Raw genomic sequence first — 20,921 nt, 5'->3', positions numbered from 1 at the left:
TTCCCTTCCACTCTCTCTAAAAATCAATGGAAAAAGTATCCTCGGTGAGAACTATCATCAAAAAGCCAGTGACAGCAGAACTATGTTTCTTTTTTGATACTCTGGGGAAGAGTCTGTTTTCTTGTCCTTACCAGCTTTTAGACATGACCTGCATTTCTTGGTGCAGGGTCCTGGCAATTGAGTGGGCCTACATGTATAGTCTAAAAAAATCTCCTTACCTAAAGTCAGTTTATTAGCAACTTAATTCCATGTGCAAACATACTCCCCCTGCTGTGTAACAGGTTCTAGGGATTAAGGAATGAACATCAATGGAGGACCATTATTCTTCCTACAGCAATGGGTTTGGGATTAAAAATTAAACAGTGATGCCCATACTTGATCAATCTAAAATTTTACAGTTATTTTTTATAGGGGAAATTCTGTGTTCTCTCCCCAATTGTACTAACTAAACTTTTTAAACCTAAGTTTTAACTTAATATGATGGAGCTAATCATGTCTATTTACTAATTATTTCTTCTATCTATCTAATCAATGAGGTCCTAGAAGTGCCAAATGTTATGTCAGGAAAAAATATAAAACAGATGTCATTGCACACATGAAAACACAATTACAGCATTTATACATTGTTTGTAATATTCTGAAATTATGAACATATTGGGTCGTGAGTACTGACATTATCTTGGAATGAGGTTATAGCAGTTAATGTGGAAAGAAGAGATCATATTCCATAAATTAGTTATAGACAACAGGACTTCATGTTGGGAATATATATGTCAGTTAGGAAGTGAAAAAAAAATGTGAGTCAGTAATAACTCTAAAGATTTTAGCCTGAGAAAATTAAAAAATGAAATCATTTTCAAATGATCTGAGGAAGGTGTGTAATCACACAGAAACTCCATTTCTTCAATATGACCCTTCCTCCTTTCTGCCTATCCACTCTCTTCCTTAACCATTAAGTTATTAGGATGTCAGATTCTGGTCAGTAAAAACAAAAACAAAAGAACCTGTCTTAAGAACAAATCCGCAGGTCTGCTGACCACAGAAACAGAGTTTCACTCAAGCTCAAGATAACATCATGACTTCAGTTGTGTTACAGCCCAGGCCTGTGAAAAAACAATGCCATGACTGACATCATACCTAATGCAATGATCAACTACTCCCTACTCTGGCCCCAACCAATCAGTAGAGCCCAGGACCCCAACTCCTGTAGTCACCGTGAATAATGATTTTTCCCCCGGAAGCCAGGTCTTTTCTGTGACTCTGGGCTTGGTACTGTTTCCTCAACTAATAAACACTTTCTTGGCTGCAAACTCCTGTTCATGTTTGATTGGGTTTTGATATGCACAGGCAAATGGACCCCTTTAATCTGCTAACAGGTTCAGTTAAGCTTCAAACATGTTGAATTTTGAAGGTCTATCGTATCCTTTCAGGTAGACAAGCTGAGTGTGAAGTTAGGCATCCAAGTCTGGAGGTGAGTTGGAGGTTTACATTTAGGGATCCTGTGCATACAGGTGTGTGGCCTGAGGCTGGAGGAGAACTCTGAAAATATGAGTGTAGGCACCAATGACAACAGTACTAAGGATTGAGTTCTCACACAGGACAATATTAAGAAGTCATGTAGGAAAGGTTAAATCAGCCAATGGGACTGAAAAGAGCTACAAAGAGTGAGGAGAAAAATAGAGTTTGGTATCCTGGATACCAAGGGGAGACAGCATGTCATTAAGGAGGGAGATGTCAATAATGCCAAATGCTGCTGTGAGGCTGATTACAATGAAGTCTGAAAACTGAATGCTGGAATTATCACTGGCCATTTAGACATTGAAGAAACTGACCCTGGGGTCTTGTGAAAATGGTTTCTATTATCAAACAGCACTCAGAAATAGTGTCGCTTTAATAATGTATCTTTCAAACTTTCATAGTTTAAATAGGCGAGTCCACTAGAGGCTGTAATTGGTTACCATCTGGTCAACCCCCTTTGCTAACAGTCAGAATAGGCATTTAATAAGAACTTAATTTGTATTGGATTAATAAGTGTTCCCTGGGTATGAAATAAAGAGGTGACTATTGGTGACTACTGGCACCTGGCAACCTTATCTTGAGTCATCTCTCTCGGGTCCTTCTTGTCATTTAGGACATTGGATGATGAATCCTGTGTTTAAAATAAAGTATGAATTGTGTTCAGCAACATTTTACATTGAATTCTCTTGTCAATACACAATGCAGGGCCTGGTACCCAGTGGGAGCTTAATAAATGCCAAGTAGATGACAAGTGACAAGGCTTAGGGAATTGTAAACATAATATTGATGGGATTTCTCAATTGCAAGTTATTTTTATAACTGCTGATTTGAATGTAAAAGTCAAAACTTTAGTACATCCAATGATTAAGAATAGTGACAATTATATATATATATGTATCAATACCTTAATACCAAATTAATTCACTGATTTAATAATTCACATCATATACTGACAACGAACTAAGAGTCCAATTGCACTCTGAAACATTAATTGTTGTACACTCATGTGTATTATTTATCCACTGCCTTCTAATAAGCCCACAAATATCAGCTGTATTAATGAGAAAATAAATGAGCTATATAATACTACATAGATCATTATTGGTAATTATATTTCTTCTCTGTATTTACTTGGCTCCAGGCTTTACTTCAAGACATTTTTCAAACAGAAAAATAATCTTCATATGCCTTCAGAGTATGAGAAAAAAGTAAAAATTCCTTGATTGATTAGTCAATTAACACTAAGTACTAGTTCTAATTTTTCTGCATATTAGAAAGTCTGTTAATAGACTACAGTAGAATTAAGTACCTATAAGTAAAAGAAAAAGCTGTCAAATACAAAAACATTTTCAGAGGTAACCATGTTAAGCTGAAAAGGAAAATTGGGGACAGGATGGGGTGGGGGGAGGTGCGCGGGGGGGGGGGGGGGTGCTGCAACCTAGTTCAGTATCAGGTTAAAACTGTAGTCTTACTTCCCCACTCTGACTGACAGGGCGGAGCTGCAGAGCCCCCAGGGCCTGCCATAGCTGACTTGGGCGGAGCTGCAGGGACCCTCAGTGGCCCACCAGCCACAGGAGGAGATATATAGGTCAGCGTCTCCCCAGGAGTTCAGTTCAGGCATTGGATCCGGAATTCCCCTGGACTAGCAGATCTGCGAAATAAAGATTAAACTTTCCTCCCTCAGAGTGCTGGCTGATCGTTCTCCCCTGCATTCTGCCACAGCAAAGCAGGATAAAAATGATAACAGAGCTACAGTCAGCATGGGGGACTTGAAAGACCATTAGATCTGAGTCACCAGAGGCCACTGGGATCAGTCATTTAAACCTTCCCTCTGCTGCAGGCTCCTCATCACTGAAGCATCAGTGAGAGCACTGCAATAGTGTTTTCGTTGTTCTTGAGTAAATTCCCCAGAGAGGATTTGCTTGCTCATGTGGTAGTTCTATTCTTAATTTTTTGAGAAACCTTCATACTGTTTTCCATGATGACTGCACCAATTACTTTACCACCAACAGTACACAAGGGTCCCCTTTTTTCCACATCCGTTCCAACACTTGTCTTCTGATAATAACCATTCTTACAGTTGTGAGGTGATACCTCACTGTGGTTTTGATTTGCATGTCCCTAGTAGCTAGTGATATTGAGCATGTTTTCATGTTAATATGTCTCTTGAGAATCTGTATGTCATCTTCTTTGGAAAGATGTCTATTCAGAGCTTCTGCCCATTTTTTAATCATACTATTTTTGTTATTGAGTTGTATATGTTCTTTATATATTGTGGATAATAGCCCCTTATCAGAAGTACCATTTGTAAATATCTTCTTCCATACCAAATCTGAATCTTATTTTAAATCAATAAAATAATCCCTTATTTAAAAAATGATTTTATATTTGTTAATCCTCACCTGAGGATATTTTTTCCATTGATATTTAGAAAAAATGAAAGGGAGGGAGGGAGTCGGAGGGAGAGAGAAAGATAGATGTGAGAGAGACACATCAATTGGTTGCCACCCATGCACCCCAACCAGGGCCAGGGATTGAACCTGCAACCCAGGTATGTGCCCTTGACCAGGAATCAAACACATGACCTTTCAGTGCATGGGCCAATGCTCTAACCACTGAGAACACTGGCTGGCCAGGGCTTAAATAATTTTAAATACACAAAACAGTACTGTCAAAGTTTAATAAAATGTGATGAATTTATAAATAGTTTGAGTATTAAATAAATAAAAATTGAAGAAACTACATATATTTTGATGGAAAGCCATAAGGCTAATATGTAGTAATTTAGTTTTCTTATGAGTGCTACTTTAAATATATTTGTTAGTCTTAAGATGGGATTTAATTACATAAAATTTATTTTAAGTTAATGTGTCTTATATTTTCTTTCAAGTAAAAGGAAAATAGTTTAAAGGTTAAATATTCTTCAAATGCGAAACTAACGCAAGCATTTTGTTCCAGGTGAGAATGTCTCCAATAATAATATGTACTTTTGAGTGAAATTAAAAGTGTCTTTTAAAAAAAAAGGTTACGTTAGATCAAATTAGATTATTGTATTGTTAAAACTTTTTTCCAAATTATATAAACTGACTTGGCTTTTTCAGATAATTTTTGAGAGTACTCAATTGGCATTTCAAAATTCTAAAGAGTAAAAATCATATTATTCAGACCACATATTTCAACCTGTTCTCTGTGGGAACACACTTTCTTAGATTATGCACACTCTTCTGAATTTTCATGTTAAAGCTTTAAATAAAAGCGGGATACTCCTTTTCCTTTAGAAGGGGTATGAATGAAATGGTTTAATTTGGTCTTGACCTTCTGCTGGTCTGTCAGGCTGGTTTCTATTGAAAATTAGAAATGATAGGAAGACACACACACACAAAAAAGCCTTTTTGAAGGGAGGTACTCTATCTCCCTCTTGTGCTTCCTTTAAAAGAAAAGCAAGTGTAGAAGTTATTGATTCTGTGGTTTCCAGCCTTATGCAATTGCATTTCAATGGCTAAAGAAAGCCAGTTGCTGTAGTTCCTGGACTAGCAACACAAAAGCAATCAGAGATATGTTGAACAGTTTGCAGCTCAATCTGTGTTTGGATCTTGATATGTTTGGAAGCTAATAAGCAAGAAAAATAGTATTGACTCTTGGTTCTGCTCCTGTTCTCACTAAACTCATTTGTCAGAAAAAGTCCTTGAACATGCCAGCAATATGTCTTGTTAGTAAAGCAAGCAGAAAACCTTCCTGGCTTAGGTCATGCTGCAGTACAAATGATGAAACTTACCACCAGAAATGTAAAGGAATAAATTACTTTTCATCTGAGGACCATACCAGGGAAAATAGTGGCCCTATGTAACCTGGTAAAACTGCTACTGTTGGAACTAAAATGAATCACTGGGCTTAATAAATATCCAATTAATTATTTCAACCCAGGTGTAAATTCTTTGCCATAGAAAATGTAGGCACATGAGTCTTGTTTTCTTTTTAAGGCTAGTTTAAATATGGAAAGTGAATGTTTTATTAACCTCTCAAAATTAATAAAGAGAAACCTCATTTAATGTGGAACTGGGAGGCTAGAAGGAGGTGCTCACATGCAGTAGCTCGAGGTCAATTACAGGCAGGATTGTCAACTTCTGACCCCAACAAAACCATCACTAGGAAAAGAAATCACCCATTTTTGGCCCCAACAGGAAAAGATTGCATGTCCTAAAAGAAATCAATTACTTTAGCAACACAGCCAACAAGAAAGCATCATCTCAATGTAAACATTCATACATGCTCTCGAGTTGATGAAAATTATCAATTGGTATACACATTGATGAACCAAAAAATACGGTAATGTCATTGCCAGGTGATCCTTCCATATAGTATTTATAATCAGCTAGTATTATTCACAGTTGTTTATTGGTCCAAGGTAACTTGTAGAAAGCAGATCAGTCAAATATGCTTTATAACAAATTATCCCAAAAATCAGTGGCTGAAAAGAACAGGAATAGCCACTTGTTCTTGTTCCTGGATTGGTAGGTCAGCTGGAACTCCAAGTAGCTTCTCTGAAGCTGCTTGGCCAGAGCAGTTGGAATAGGTCTGCTCACATGTGTTCAGTTGGACTGAGAGGCACTCTTTCCCAGTGCTGGCTAAAGCTCAAGCAATCTCAACCAGATAAGCACACTGTGGGCTTCCTCTGTCCTTATAGCTGTTTAAATTCCTTTGGGTAGAGCAAGTCATATGAGCGAGCTTAAGTCAAGGGATGGGAATTTGCCTCTCAAGAGAGGCATTTCAAAGTCCCAGGACAAAGAACGTGGTTGCAGGGAATGCTGAAGAAATTAGACGAACACGTTTTTCCACAGACAGCTTTTCTGGCCTATTCTTTCTTTTTCTGGAATTTCAATTGCATTCATATTATAACTTCTGAGCATGACTCACATCTCTTATAATTTTGTCTATTTTATGTATATTTTTCGATCTATATTGAGTTTAGATATTTTGTCAACTTTTCCATTTTATGAATCCTGAATTCCACAGCGCACAATCAGTAGTTAGGCCCATCTATTGATTTCTCAATTTCAGATACTGTATTTTTTAATTTCCAATTAAAAAAAAAACTACATTATTTTTACAATTTTAATTATCTCTCTAAATTCCCTCATCCTTTGGTCTAGTTTGAATTTTTCTTTCTCCATATTTTTGAGTATATGAATCATACTCATCTTAACTATTTAACATCCTATTAACATCAGTATGTATAGCACCTCTTGCCTTGCTTCTGTAGCAGGTTTTCTCTTGATTTCGGTCCCAGAATGTTATTTTCGGCATTCCTAGTACATTTGATAGGCGTGCTCCCCATACACTGTGATGGTCCAGAGATCAAGTCTTTCGCTGCAGCAGGCAGCATGGAGCTGGGTCAGGGCTGATCTCCAGTGAACTGCCTGGTTTTTATTCCCAAGGCGCATAGCTCTCCAGGTATTTATTTATTTATTTATTCATTCATTTTTTTTTTTATTTTTTTTTAAAAACACACTTTCTTTTTTTTATATTTTATTGATTTTTTTTTTACAGAGAGGAAGGGAGAGGGATAGAGAGTTAAAACATCGATGAGAGAGAAACATCGATCAGCCTCCTCCTGCACACGCCCCACTGGGGATGTGCCTGCAACCCAGGTACATGCCCTTGACCGGAGTCGAACCTGGGACCTTTCAGTCCACAGGCCGACGCTCTATCCACTGAGCCAAACCGACCAGGGCAGCTCTCCAGGTATTTAATTCAGAACCTGGGAAGTTATTCTGACCCTAACATTGATAGCTGCAGGGAATCCCACCCATGCCGATTCCAGAGGATTATTCCTTCCCTGCTCGCGCTCTTTGTCCTGAATAGCTTTTGATTCAACAAGTGTCTGGAGGGCCCTCGAGCTTTGCAATCAGCAAAACCCCTGTTGGTTTCAAACCCATCCAGGGACAAGCCTGGACCCTCAGGTCGTGTTTGCTCTCATTCCTGTCCTGGAAACACTGGCTACACAGGGTCTTTGGCTCATTTCTTCCTACCAGGGTTTTCAATTCTCATCTGGCATTTCTCTGGGGCCCTTCTCTTTGGCAAATATTTCTCTCCACAGCATCAAGTGAACAAGCGAATAGCTCCTATGCTCTTCAGGGTTTGCCATCCTCTTTGGTTTCTGACCTCCTACCAATGTAGATTCAGCAAAAGATGTTGGTGGGAACTGACCCCACGTTTGTAAAACCCAAACTTTCCACAATTTCTGCTGCAGCTCCAGGAAATTGCCCGAAGATGCTGGGCTCTCTGTCCTCCGGCAGAGGCCCTCTCCTGGTTCAAGCCTCGATTCCGGCCTCTAGAGTCTATGCCAGGAACCGACAAATTGCTCTCCGGGGAAAAGGGGGGCTGCCCACGCGCAGCTTCACACATGAAATAGTCCTGTCTGTGGGGACTCAGCCGCTTTGGTCCTTCTTGCTTCCTCAGCAGTCGGATATATCCGAAAACATGACTTTTATGTTGTACTCACCTATTCTATTTGTTCTCTGTGTGAGCAATGGCCTGAAGGAAACTATCCTACCTCAAAGCAAAAAGCAATTCCGTTCTAACAACTGCTCGGTGATTCAGCCAAATCTTAGATTTATACAACTGCCCCCCCCCCCCCCCCAGTTACATAAACACATCAGCTACAGTGTATCTACAAATGTGTTAGGAACAAATATGCAACCAATCCTTTGGCTTCTCTAAATTCTGTGGAAGTGAGGCTGATCTAACCAGGTTCCTGAGGGTCTATTTTTGGGGGGATAGTGTCGGGGGGACTGTTATACTTTCCTGTGGAGATTTTGAAACTTTTTCCACATTTAAATCTCTAGTTTCTCAGACTCTGATGCTTTCTCTGAGGGCTCGCCTCTCCCCATCTACAAGTCTTCTCAAAAATTTAAAATCCCCCTATTCCTCTTTCTAGACATTTAAAAACCTCTCTTTTCCACACTATTCCACCTACAAATCCTCTATCTCGAAATCTGCCCAGCAACCCTCTTCTAGGAAAGCTGGGCTTGCCTGGAATTGTGTAGCTGGAACTAGAACATTGAATAGATGTTCTTGGTTCTCAATGTGTTCTAGGTCATTTTTCAAGCTCCACTGGTTTCCACACAACTTCCCTGCCCTATCTTGCTACTCTGTTCTCCTTTCACCTGTTGGGGGGGGGGGGCATGGGGGAGGGAAGGGTACTATGGAAAGTAACTGCACAGGGTGATCTGGTCATAAATTCCTAACTCGGTAGGTCATGGTGGGTGGTCACACCCCAGGCATATATCTTCTTCAGTAAAAGGTTTATCTTTGCTTTATGTAAGCCCTATCCATTGGTTCTGTGTATCTAGGTGGACACATCTTTGAAATAAAGCTAACCATCGCCAACAGAGCACATAATCCTAATTATCCCATAATCCCATTGTGGAGTTACTTTCTCTCACTTTCATGTAATTTTCTTTCCATTCCTTCCTTAGTCTCAAAGGCATGGAAGAAACTGCAGACTATTATCCTCCAAGCATTTATCTGAGTCTGTTAAGATCTTGCTTCCACATGTCTTTTGGCTCAAACAAAATTTTATAAAAATTCTCTACAGGTTTGAATGTTTCTTATGTCAACACACTCCTGAAGCTGGGGGCCAGGTAGACTCGGCAGTGGGTTCCCTGAGAAGGTCATCAACCCATTCCTGTCCTCTGAAAGTCCCTTTCTGCCCCCACAGGCCCTTTCCTCTTACTGTCCTTAAAAATTTCCCACGGGAGACACAGCTGATTCTCACAGCCAGTTGGCCTGGAGGTCAAATCCCCCTAGTATTAACTACAACAATCAAGGTTTAACTACAACAAGACTGCGCACAAGACCACTAGGGGGGGGTGCACCAAGAAAGCATAAAAAATGCGGAGACAAAGAAACAGGACAAAACTGTCAATGGAGGATATTGAGTTCAGAACCACACTTTTAAGGTCTCTCAAGAACTGTCTAGAAGCCGCCGATAAAGTTAATGAGATCCTCAAGAAATCTAATGAGACCCTCGATGTTGTGATAAAGAACCAACTAGAAATTAAGCATACACGGACTGAAATAACTAATATTATACAGACTCCCAACAGCAGACCAGAGGAGCGCAAGAATCAAGGCAAAGATTTGAAATGCGAAGAAGCAAAAAACACCCAACCAGAAAAGCAAAATGAAAAAAGAATCCGAAAATATGAAGATAGTATAAGGAGCCTCTGGGACAGCTTCAAGCGTACCAACATCAGAATTATAGGGGTGCCAGAAGATGAGAGAGAGCAAGATATTGAAAACCTATTTGAAGAAATAATGACAGAAAACTTCCCCCACCTGGTGAAAGAAATAGACTTACAAGTCCAGGAAGCGCAGAGAACCCCAAACAAAAGGAACCCAAAGAGGACCACACCAAGACACATCATAATTAAAATGCCAAGAACAAAAGATAAAGAGAGAATCTTAAAAACAGCAAGAGAAAGAAACTCAGTTACCTACAAGGGAATACCCATACGACTGTCAGCTGCTTTCTCAACAGAAACTTTGCAGGCCAGAAGGGAGTGGCAAGAAATATTCAAAGTGATGAATGCCAAGAACCTACAACCAAGATTACTTTATCCAGCAAAGCTATCATTCAGAATTGAAGGTCAGATAAAGAGCTTCACTGATAAGGAAAAGCTAAAGGAGTTCATCATCACCAAACCAGTATTATATGAAATGCTGAAAGGTATCCTTTAAGAAGAGGAAGAAGAAAAAGGTAAAGATACAAATTATGAACAACAAACATGCATCTATCAACAAGTGAATCTAAGAATCAAGTGAATAAATAATCTGATGAACAGAATGAACAGGTGATTATAACAGAATCAGGGACATAGAAAAGGAATGGACTCACTATTCTTGGTGGGGAAAGGGGTGTGGGAGATGCGGGAAGAGACTGGACAAAAATTGTGCACCTAGGGATGAGGACAGTGGGGGGGGGGTAAGGGTAGAGGATGGGGTGGGAACTGGGTGGAGGGGAGCTATGGGGGGGGAAAAGAGGAACAAATGTAATAATCTGAACAATAAAGATTTACTAAAAAATAAAAAAATAAAAAAATAAATTTCCCACGGGCTGTATTGCGATGTAGATGATAAACTTTCTGGTTTAAGAGACTTACATAGGTTTTTTTGAAAGATAAAGGTAAGATATTAGGAACTGAGCAAACATCATCTTTCTGCAAGTAGTTTGGTTAACAAAATTATTGTCACTATGTATGCAAAAAACGTCAACTTTTATACTCAGGGCTGAAATACAAATTCTTATAAAAGGCCTTAGTCATGTTTATTACGCAACTATTTAGCACAAATATTAACTTAAATATTTGTATGTTTTTGCCTGGCAAAGGCAAGACAAATGTTACAGAGTACATATCCATAGCTACCGTCCAACTGGTAGCTATGATGTACACTGACCACCAGGAGGCAGACGCTCAATGCAGGAGCTGCCGAGCTGCGGTGACTTGGCAGCAGTGGTTCTCGAGTGACACACCCAGAACCAGAGAGGAGGGAGCCCGATTCCCGGGTGCGTCACCCAAGAACCACCCTCTCGCAATCTGGGACCCCTTAGGGGATGTTGGAGAGGTGGTTTTGGCCTGATCCCCGCAGCCTAGCCGAGGGACCCCACCTGCCAGAAGGACCCTGTTAACTCTGCAGACAACCTTTGAGCCAATGCGCCGCCCCAGGTGCAGCCGTCCAGGGAGGGACTGTGGGATGTTGGCTCCAGGGTGTGTCCAGCCTGTCTCACCAGTCCCACCCTGCCAGCCACCTTCTAATTAATTTCCTTTCAATGTACATGAATCTGTGCACCGGAGCACTATTGTTTTATATAAAATACTAGAGGCCCAGCATGCACAAAATCGTGCATGAGTAGTTCACTTCTGCTTGCCTCAGCTGGCCGCCCGGCCCTCCACCACTCAGAGCTCTCCACCACTAGTAGCTGGCGCCCACCCCCTCCTGCCACGGAAGCCACTGCTCATTTGGTCGTAACAGCATTATGGAGTGATGGCCACGGGCCTTTTATATGAGAGATACTTTTGCTTGGGGACAGACTTGTAAATTTTCTGAATATAATTATTTTGAATGTCAATTAGGCACCAACATAAAAAAAAAAAATAGAGTTTAGGACCTGGAAGTAATCGTAAATATCTCTTGCTCTACTTTTTTTATGATAAGAATATTCAAACACTGAGTTTTTAGGTGATTTTCCATCTCAAATCTGCTTTCCTTTTCAAGAACTGTTTTTCTCATTTGGAAGTATATACTTGGCACAGTTTACAAATCTTATCTGCCTAAACTTCTTACTGATTTGCCAATGTATTTTCTCTTTTTAAAGGATTATAAAATAATCTTTAAAACCTAATGATATATATCATTCAATTTTCATTTTAATAACAAATTTACAGTAAGAAAAAACTTTTCAAGGATTTGAAGTATCAAATGAATTTTGTAGAAATTGATGAACCATGCATTAGTTCTTTTATATAGATGCATCAAAGAAAATGGTAGAAATATATATAGATTATAATCTTCAAATATACATTTAAAATACTACACAATAACATAACTTTAACATTTATATAGCACAGCATAAAAATAGGTAATATTCATCAAACCATATGTGTGACATACTTTTTCCTAGGACATGAACATATGTTAAGCCACTTAGCCTAAGATGTAGACATACTACTTTCATATGGGGAAACCTATGGATATAAAAGTAATTTGTCCAAGATTGCAAAGATTATTATTCTAGAGTCCATGTTCTTTATACTGAAGTACATTGCCCAGATATGAGTTTTAATGATGAATACAATGAAGAACGGGGCAGAAGGCATTCTGGATGAAACAATTGGCAATTTGGGGTAGGGAAGGGTAGGAAGCTGTGACTAATGATTCCAGGAGAGTAATTTTCCCAGGAATAGCTGTGTTTAAAAAGATTAAGAATAATCTGACCTTTCCCCTTTCCGCACCCACATAGAGCATAGTACTTGCACATGTACACGTATTTATATAAACATACGCACATTCCCTGCATAGTGCTTCGGCTAATCTAGCTTGGAGGACACCACAAGCTGAATGATGGGCTTACAGAAAGCTTCTGCGCTACACGGTCACGTTACTGAGAGGAGAAACTTGGCAAATGAAGGCCCTCTTTATGGATATTTCATCTAATGTAATTTGTGTGTTGTTGTTAATTTCAAGTTTTTCATGACATAAAGCACAGTGTTTCTCAAACCTGTGTTCTGAGCGACGCAGGGAACATGAGGTGGGAAATGAGACCAGGAAGGAGGAGAGAGCGTGGGATGCTGAGCCTCAAACTGGCTTCAGCAAAAACGGATCCACGCATGTGCAGTATGTCGGTTTCTTAGAGCCACTGTGACAAAGTTGCCCAAACGGGGTGTTTTAGGATCACGTAAATTTCTCTCTCACTGTTCAGGAGGCTAGAAATGAAGGTGTCCACGGGGATGATTCCTGTGGATCCGTCCCCTTCTCTCTCGTCGCTTCCGGTGGTTGTCTGCCCTCTGGCATACATGCCTGCCAGGAGCAGCACACACTTCAATCCTCCGCCTTCACCCAGTGGGTCACATGGTAAGCCAGGTCCAATAATCTCCCTGTTGTAGGTCAATGGAGTTGGGACGACGTCTGACAAATCCCTCAGGCAGCACCTACTCAGTGCAAGATAGAGTAAGTGGGAGGTGTCTGTTACGAAGGAAAAGCGGGAGAAGAACGTGTTGGAAGCCCCGTCTAAAATCAAAGTACTCATGGAAGCGTATAAACAATGTGGCCAGATTTTTGTAAAATTTAAAGCATGGAGAATTAAGGTGGAATGAAGGTAATATTTTGGAACTATTTACCTTTTAATTATGGTAACTTATTGGCTAGAGTCCAGAGATTAAATACAAATTAGACAACAATAGAGCTATTTGTGTAAGGAAGTAATACTATTTAGAAGTAATTTTACTTGTTCTGGTACATGACTGATGTTATCTAGCATGTTCTTCCAAAGAAGACGTCTATGGATGGGCTCACTTTAATCACGTGACGGGTCTGGAATTTAGTTGGTGGATTAATAGTCAAAGCCTGCCATCTGGTGGAGAAAATAAAAACTGTGGCACATCCTCTGATTAATTTGCTTTCCACGATTTTATTTGTACCACCTGGCTAAATGGTCTGAATTACTGTTTACACACACACACACACACACGCACATCCAGCAGCCCTAATGGATTTCAGTTTTTTAGGCAGTGAATAATATGAACTGCTATCGTGAGAATTTAGATTAATTGTGGCCAAGATGTGAGAAAGCTATGTTCTATTGCAATCTGTTTAGAGTCTGTGGGTCGCGACAATGAAAATACATTCTGCAAATCAGATATTTACATTATGATTCATAACAGTAGCAAAATTACAGTTATGAAGTAGCAACGAAAATAATTTTATGGTTGGGGGTCACCACAACATGAGGAACTGTATTAAAGGGTCGCGGCATTAGGAAGGTTGAGAACTACTGGTTTAGACACTGCTTTTGAAATTATTCAAATAACTTAAACTCATAGTCATTAGCCTATATATGCCATCTCTCATATTTCTTTTGGTTCACTTTCCCTTTTTAACTCCTGAGTAATTCATCTAAATTTTATATTCACACCCTCAACCCCACCCCTGCCAAACTCACATATAGATATTAACCAGAAAATCAAGGAAATAAGGTGAATTCTATTTTGTCCTCTAGACTAGAGTGTCTCAGTGTGTGTATGTGCGTGTGTGCGGGGGGTGGGGGGGGCGTGGTGGTGGTGGTGGAGGTGCTGTAGGACTCTTAGGATTCCACACACTTTCTCTAAAGGGAGACTATGATAAAAAAAATTAGCACGCTGTTTCTTCTTACTTTGCAAGCCTCATGGACATTTTGCGAGAAGTCTCTCAGCATGCATAACAGCGTTTGCACACTCAGCACACTGGAGCCCTGTCTGCCCTCTTGGGTCCAATCTCAGCCTTTGGAGGGAGAGAGATTTCCACTGATAGGTGGCACCTACTCGCTGTGCAGAGCAGGGGATCAGTGCCCGGCGGGTGACCTTGATTGCTCTCTGTTGGACTAACTCTCCCAAACTCTCCTTACACACCTTTAGCTCATTTTTTTTTATGACAAAAACGATGCCTTCAAATGTAAATTCCGCTGCCTCTTCCTTGTCATTGTGTCGCTGTTGTATGACTTTTGACCATGGATTATATGGGCCAAAGGTGAAATGTACTGTAAATGTTTAACATCTTTTTTGGGGTAGTTTCCTTATTTAGTTATCTATTATTTCCCTCTGTTTATATTTTCTTAGGAGTTGTGTTTTGCAAACTTGTGTGATTGCCCAACATGGTCATTTTTGAGACAAGATGTGACATGTAAGAGGATGGGTACAGGCCTTAGCCAGTGGACAATTCCAATGAGGTCACTGATGCAGAGTTATGGTCATTTGAGGAATTCTATGAGTATCACGGGGAGACACGAGAAGGCCAAGTGCAAAAAAAGAGCTATTTACCAATGGGGTTCACATAGGCTAGCAAAGCGCGGTGACCTTTTCCATTGTGAATTACGTGTGCAAGAAACAGTTGTGCAAAAACAACAAAGGCTTCCGCAAAACGAAGAAAGACTTAACCACAAGTCAGAGCTATTGAACAAATAAAGGTGTTGATTATTTTAAGTGGATATTCGGATCTCAAACAGAGTAAAGATTTTAACAAAAAAGTCACATCCCTTGATAAGGCTTAGAAAACAAGTTATCAGCAGAAACTTTAGCTCAGAGGAGGAAAAAAAAAAAGACTGTTGGCGACCAAGCCACATGTAAATTATAGTGAGTAAGTGTTAGGACAACACGCAGGGTAACAATCTGAAAACACCCCATTCTCAGACAGCACTACAAGTTCAAGTACTGAGGACACATACAGGATGCCGAGCTGCTTCAGTGTTCTAAACTGAAAAACAAATTCTCTATCCAGATTGATTATGCCAGTAAATGCCATGTTTGGCATTTGTAATACTGGCAAATAACAGTGGAAGTCAACATTTTTTTTTTCTTGCAATGAGCTGTCCCAAACAAGCAGAGGCATAAATATATTCCATATTTGTTCTTCATCTGGAAATAGCGAGCGTATCTTCGAGGAACTTGGTTGGTGTCTGCACTGATAGTACCTGTCCATGTTTGGTTTTGTGATATTTCACCTCTCTGGTTGCAAATGTTAAACTCGAATCCTGATAACACAGCTTCACAAAGAGAAGTTATTGTCAAAAACTCTCGGACATGAAATGGAAAATACTTCGAAATGGTTAATGGTACAAGGCCAGTTCAACTCATGATGTTCAACAATGAGGTGGAAACGAGATTAACAAATGTATAATTCTCCTGGAACACTGAGTCATCTAGTGGTTTAGCTGGGAAAGGCTTCTCATCAGCCTATCTGAAGTGAATGGTGAATTACAGGAACACACCCAAGAAAATAGGCCACACACTGTCTGCTTTTGAAAAGGAAGGACAGCTGATGAACACAGCCTTACCAGAAGAGCCCCACTGAGTGAGCCAGCTGGACAAATCTCTTCATCACTTTAGATAAAATGTTTCACCTTCAAGTGGATTTAGAAAGAAAGACCATGCTGCAAAAGGAAACTGTGAAGTGTTTCCATTCTCACATGGGATTCAGATTGAGGAAGTCTTAGTTTTACTGAAAACCACTGGGAAAAGATGGGAGAACCAGTTTGAAAATGAGTTTTCCTCCCTTTCCACACAAGCATGGGACCGAATGACAGACCCTTGCAGGGAACCTTATGCTCAGCCTCCGAATTGATTTTGTGAGAAGAGGAAGAATCTTGCGCGGTAACATCTGGTTATGGACTCTAGGTGAAAAATATCGATCTGCTCCCAGAGAAGTTTTGGATTTCAGTGAAAACGGTAGAACATTTTGCTGCAGTGTTCAACTCCTTACACATGAACAAGCTTCTTTTTGTCTAACAAGCACAGGACTGATACGATACATTTCACTTGAAAGCATGTGAGCTTAACTCAACTTCTATCAAGAATGGAATATCTGAGTCCAGCAAAAAGCAAAAAGCTTTATATTAAAGTGAAAATTTTGTTATCACTACAAGTCCCAGCAGGAAATGAATGGCCCATTTGATTATATTTTTAAAAGGCACTGTTTACCGAGATGAAAGTGTGGAAACACCAGGGGTGGTGGCGAACCTCTGTATTTGAAGCAGCTAGTGGTTAATGGCCATAACCCTGAAGGATAAATGGGTAGGGACCTTCAAGGAGAGGTCTTATAAATGCCTTCTCAATTATCTGTTGTAAAGGACCAGGTTTACTTTTCAGTTTTTTTTGTTTTTTGTTTTTTTCAGAAATGTTCAGTCTGCTGAAGATCAATACTTGAAAATGAAAGTAAATTAAAAATAAATAAATTACTAGAAATGTGTGAAGTTATAATTTGTTTTTTTTGTATTCTTATTTATTAATTATTGTATTATTTTCTTTTTTTAAATTAAATCTTTATTGTTCAGATTATTACATTTGTTCTTCTTTTTTTCCCCCCCATAACACCCCTCCTCGCAGTTCCCGCCCCACCCTCCGCCCTCACTCCCCACCCACTGTCCTCATCCATAGGTGCACGATTTTTGTCCAGTCTCTTCCCACATCTCCCACACCCCTTTCCCCCCCAAGAATAGTCAGTCCATTCCCTTTCTATGTCCCTGATTCTATTATAATCACCAGTTCATTCTGTTCATCAGATTATTTATTCACTTGATTCTTAGATTCACTTGTTGATAGATGCATATTTGTTGTTCATAATTTGTATCTTTACCTTTTTCTTCCTCTTCCTCTTCTTAAAGGATACCTTTCAGCATTTCATATAATCCTGGTTTGGTGGTGATGAACTCCTTTAGCTTTTCCTTATCTGTGAAGCTCTTTATCTGACCTTCAATTCTGAATGATAGCTTTGCTGGATAAAGTAATCTTGGTTGTAGGTTCTTGGTATTCATCACTTTGAATATTTCTTGCCACTCCCTTCTGGCCTGCAAAGTTTCTGTTGAGAAATCAGCTGACAGTCGTATGGGTATTCCCTTGTAGGTAACTGAGTTTCTTTCTCTTGCTGTTTTTAAGATTCTCTCTTTATCTTTTGCTCTTGGCATTTTAATGATGATGTGTCTTGGTGTGGTCCTCTTTGGATTCCTTTTGTTTGGGGTTCTCCGCGCTTCTTGGACCTGTAAGTCCATTTCTTTCACCAGGTGGGGGAAGTTTTCTGTCATTATTTCTTCAAATAGGTTTTCAATATCTTGCTCTCTCTCATCTTCTGGCACCCCTATAATTCTGATGTTGGTACGCTTGAAGCTGTCCCAGAGGCTCCTTACACTATCCTCGCATTTTTGGATTCTTTTTTCATTTTGCTTTTCCGGTTGGATGTTTTTTGCTTCCTCGCATTTCAAATCATTGACTTGATTCTTGCACTCCTCTGGTCTGCTGTCGGGCGTCTGTATAATATTCATTATTTCAGTCCGTGTATGCTTAATTTCTAGTTGGTTCCCCAATATAAGATCGAGGGTCTTATTAGTTTTCGTGTAGATCTCATTAAGTTTATCGGCAGCTTCTAAACAGTTCTTGAGAGACCTTAAAAGTGTGGTTCTGAACTCTATATCTTCCATTGACAATTTTGTCCTGTTTCTTTGTCTCCGCATTTTGTTATGCTTCCTTGGTGCACCCCCTAGTGGTCTTTGTTCGCAGTCTTATAGTTAAATCTTGATTGTTGTAGCTAATTCCAGGGAGGGTTTGACCTCCAGGCCAAGTGGCTATGAGAATCAGCTGTGTCAGCAGTGAGAGAACTTCTGTCCTCTAGGGAGGTGCTAATCTAGCCTTTGCCTGAGGCTATCGAATGCCTCTGTGCAGGGCTTGGGCGGGGCGGGTCGCACAGGATCAACAGGGTGGGCCGGAGAGAGCAGTTATGGCAGCTCTCAGTCCTGTCCCCAGGGGCTCTGCCTCTCTGAGTCCCAGCACCCGCTGCAAAGCTCGGAGAGAAAGCTGCACTCGCTCTGACCGAAGCCAGACAGTCCTGCTTCTCCCGTTTGAGTCTGGGTCCCTAAAGACTCGCCTGTATCTGGAGCTCAGAGTCTGCGACTCCCTCCCGATTGAAAACGCCAACCGCGCCCTCCGCCACCAGCCTGCTCCATGCACTCCGCACCTCAGAATTTTACTTCAGCACTGCGCCTCCTCTGAGTGTCCGTGTGTGTTTCTCTTTCCTCCTAGTTGTAGGACTTCCACTCAGCCAGCGTTCCTGTGGTTCTGGGTGATGTCCCTTCCGTTTTTTGGTTTCACTTTTGAAGTAGTTGTTCAAAGCAGCAAACTCCGGCGTTAACCTATGCCGCCATCTTGGTTCTCCTGAAGTTATAATTTGGAAATGAAAATAAATCACTAGAAAAAAATGAAGTTGCGAGTTTGATCCTTGGTAGGGGTTCGTACGGGAAGCAACGATAGATGTTTCTCTCTCTCTCTCTCTCTCTCTCTCAAATCAATAAACATATCCTCAAGTGAGAATAAAAAATAGTAATGGCAAAAACTAAACAGATAAATCCTGGTCAAAACCATCATCTCTCAGTTGACTAACTCCATCCTTGCCCCTCTTTGTAGCCTCTTTCAGTCTATGTTCAACAGAACTAGGTCCTGTCAAATGCAGTCCTTGATTTCCCTTCCTAAAACCTTCAGTGGCTCCCCATCTCACTTGCAGTGAAAGCAAATGATTTACAATGAGCAGTAAGACTCGGCAGTCCACTCCCAACAGGTTTCTTCTAATATCAGCTCTGATTACGCCCCTCACCTACCCTGCTCCCCTTGATGTGACATAAACTCAGAGAGCGCTCCACTTTAGGGCACACCCACTCGCTGCTCTTGCTGATTCCCTCCAGTTGCACATTCTTCAGATCTTTTCTCCAATGTCTTTTCCACACCGTCCCAAATCCACCCTTTTAAAATTACAACTTCCTCCAACACATACTCTCCTTCTGCGTTTCAGTTTTTTCTAACTCACATTTTATTTTCTACCACAATATATATATTTTTATTTTTTTGTTTGTTGGCTTGTTTCCACAATCTAGAATATACATTCCATGAATGCTTATGATTCTTGGCTGCTTAGCTAAATGATATATCTCCAATATTCAGAATAGATCCTTGCAAATAATAGATGATTATTCATTTTTAAAATTCATTTAAAATTGAATTTTAAAAATGAATCTCTCATTCAACTTTACAATGTTTTTAATGAGTGATGATCCATAGTATGAGTTCTTGCTTGGTTTACTCACACAAAATTGTGTATTATGAATTTTAGAGGCTTTTACTAATAAACATTTATAAAAAGTCACCACTATTATTTTTTAAAAAAGTATAACAACTATTGGGGACACAGGAATACTGAACTTCCATGGGAGTTAAACTATTCTATTAAAAAGAGAGTAGGGTTAATTCTGCCAGCTGGTTTCACATACTGGTTTTTTGTTTGTTTGTTTGTTTGTTTGTTTGTAATGGCAAGAATTACCTATTTTTGTACTGCTCCAAATTTTTAGATATAAGACTTTTTTGAAATTTTAAGATCATTCTTCTCCTCTTCTTCTAAAGGTATAGCTCTAAAGAAAAGGTAATTAGGTCTCAATTTAATAATATGTTTTGATTTATAACATTTTGACACCCGCATTCCATTTACCTTTCTTCGCATGAATCACTCCTCATGACCTTAGCCAAATTTATAGTTTAATCACTTAAACTGAACATTAAAAGTAAGTACTCTGACAACAATTAAGATTTTTCTGGGTTATAAAGATATAATCATTCATGTACATAGCCAAATATTGTAATTAACTGTGATATCACTATTATAATCAATTATCTCCAACCATTAAATTTAATCAAAAGATACATATAGAAATAATTAATTAAAAGTAACATTAAATAATTTATTCAATATAATGAACTATAAATGTATTAAACATGAGTACCTACTAAAAGTTAACTTGTTGAGTTAAATTGTAATTATACTTCATTATTCTCCCCCTAACTCACCCTCTCTGCCAAAATTTATATCAACCACTACCAAAAAAAATTCAAATTATACCACAAAGAAAATCAATCTTATAGTCTTACAAATATTTATTATTTAATACACTCATGATCACATTTCCAAAATCTTAAAGTAATTTTTAAAAAGGTAAATTTTACTTTGGCATCCCATCAATTTCTTTTTTTACAAAATTATTTTTTCAATTCCTTGCTCTTAATCCCTTTTAATTTTAAAGTATTTCCAATACTCTATATATTTGCTAAAAGTTCTGACAA

Source organism: Myotis daubentonii, chromosome 8 (genome assembly GCF_963259705.1).
Source record: "Myotis daubentonii chromosome 8, mMyoDau2.1, whole genome shotgun sequence".
NCBI classification, from domain to species: Eukaryota; Metazoa; Chordata; class Mammalia; order Chiroptera; family Vespertilionidae; genus Myotis; species Myotis daubentonii.
This window is presented reverse-complemented; position numbering follows the sequence as displayed.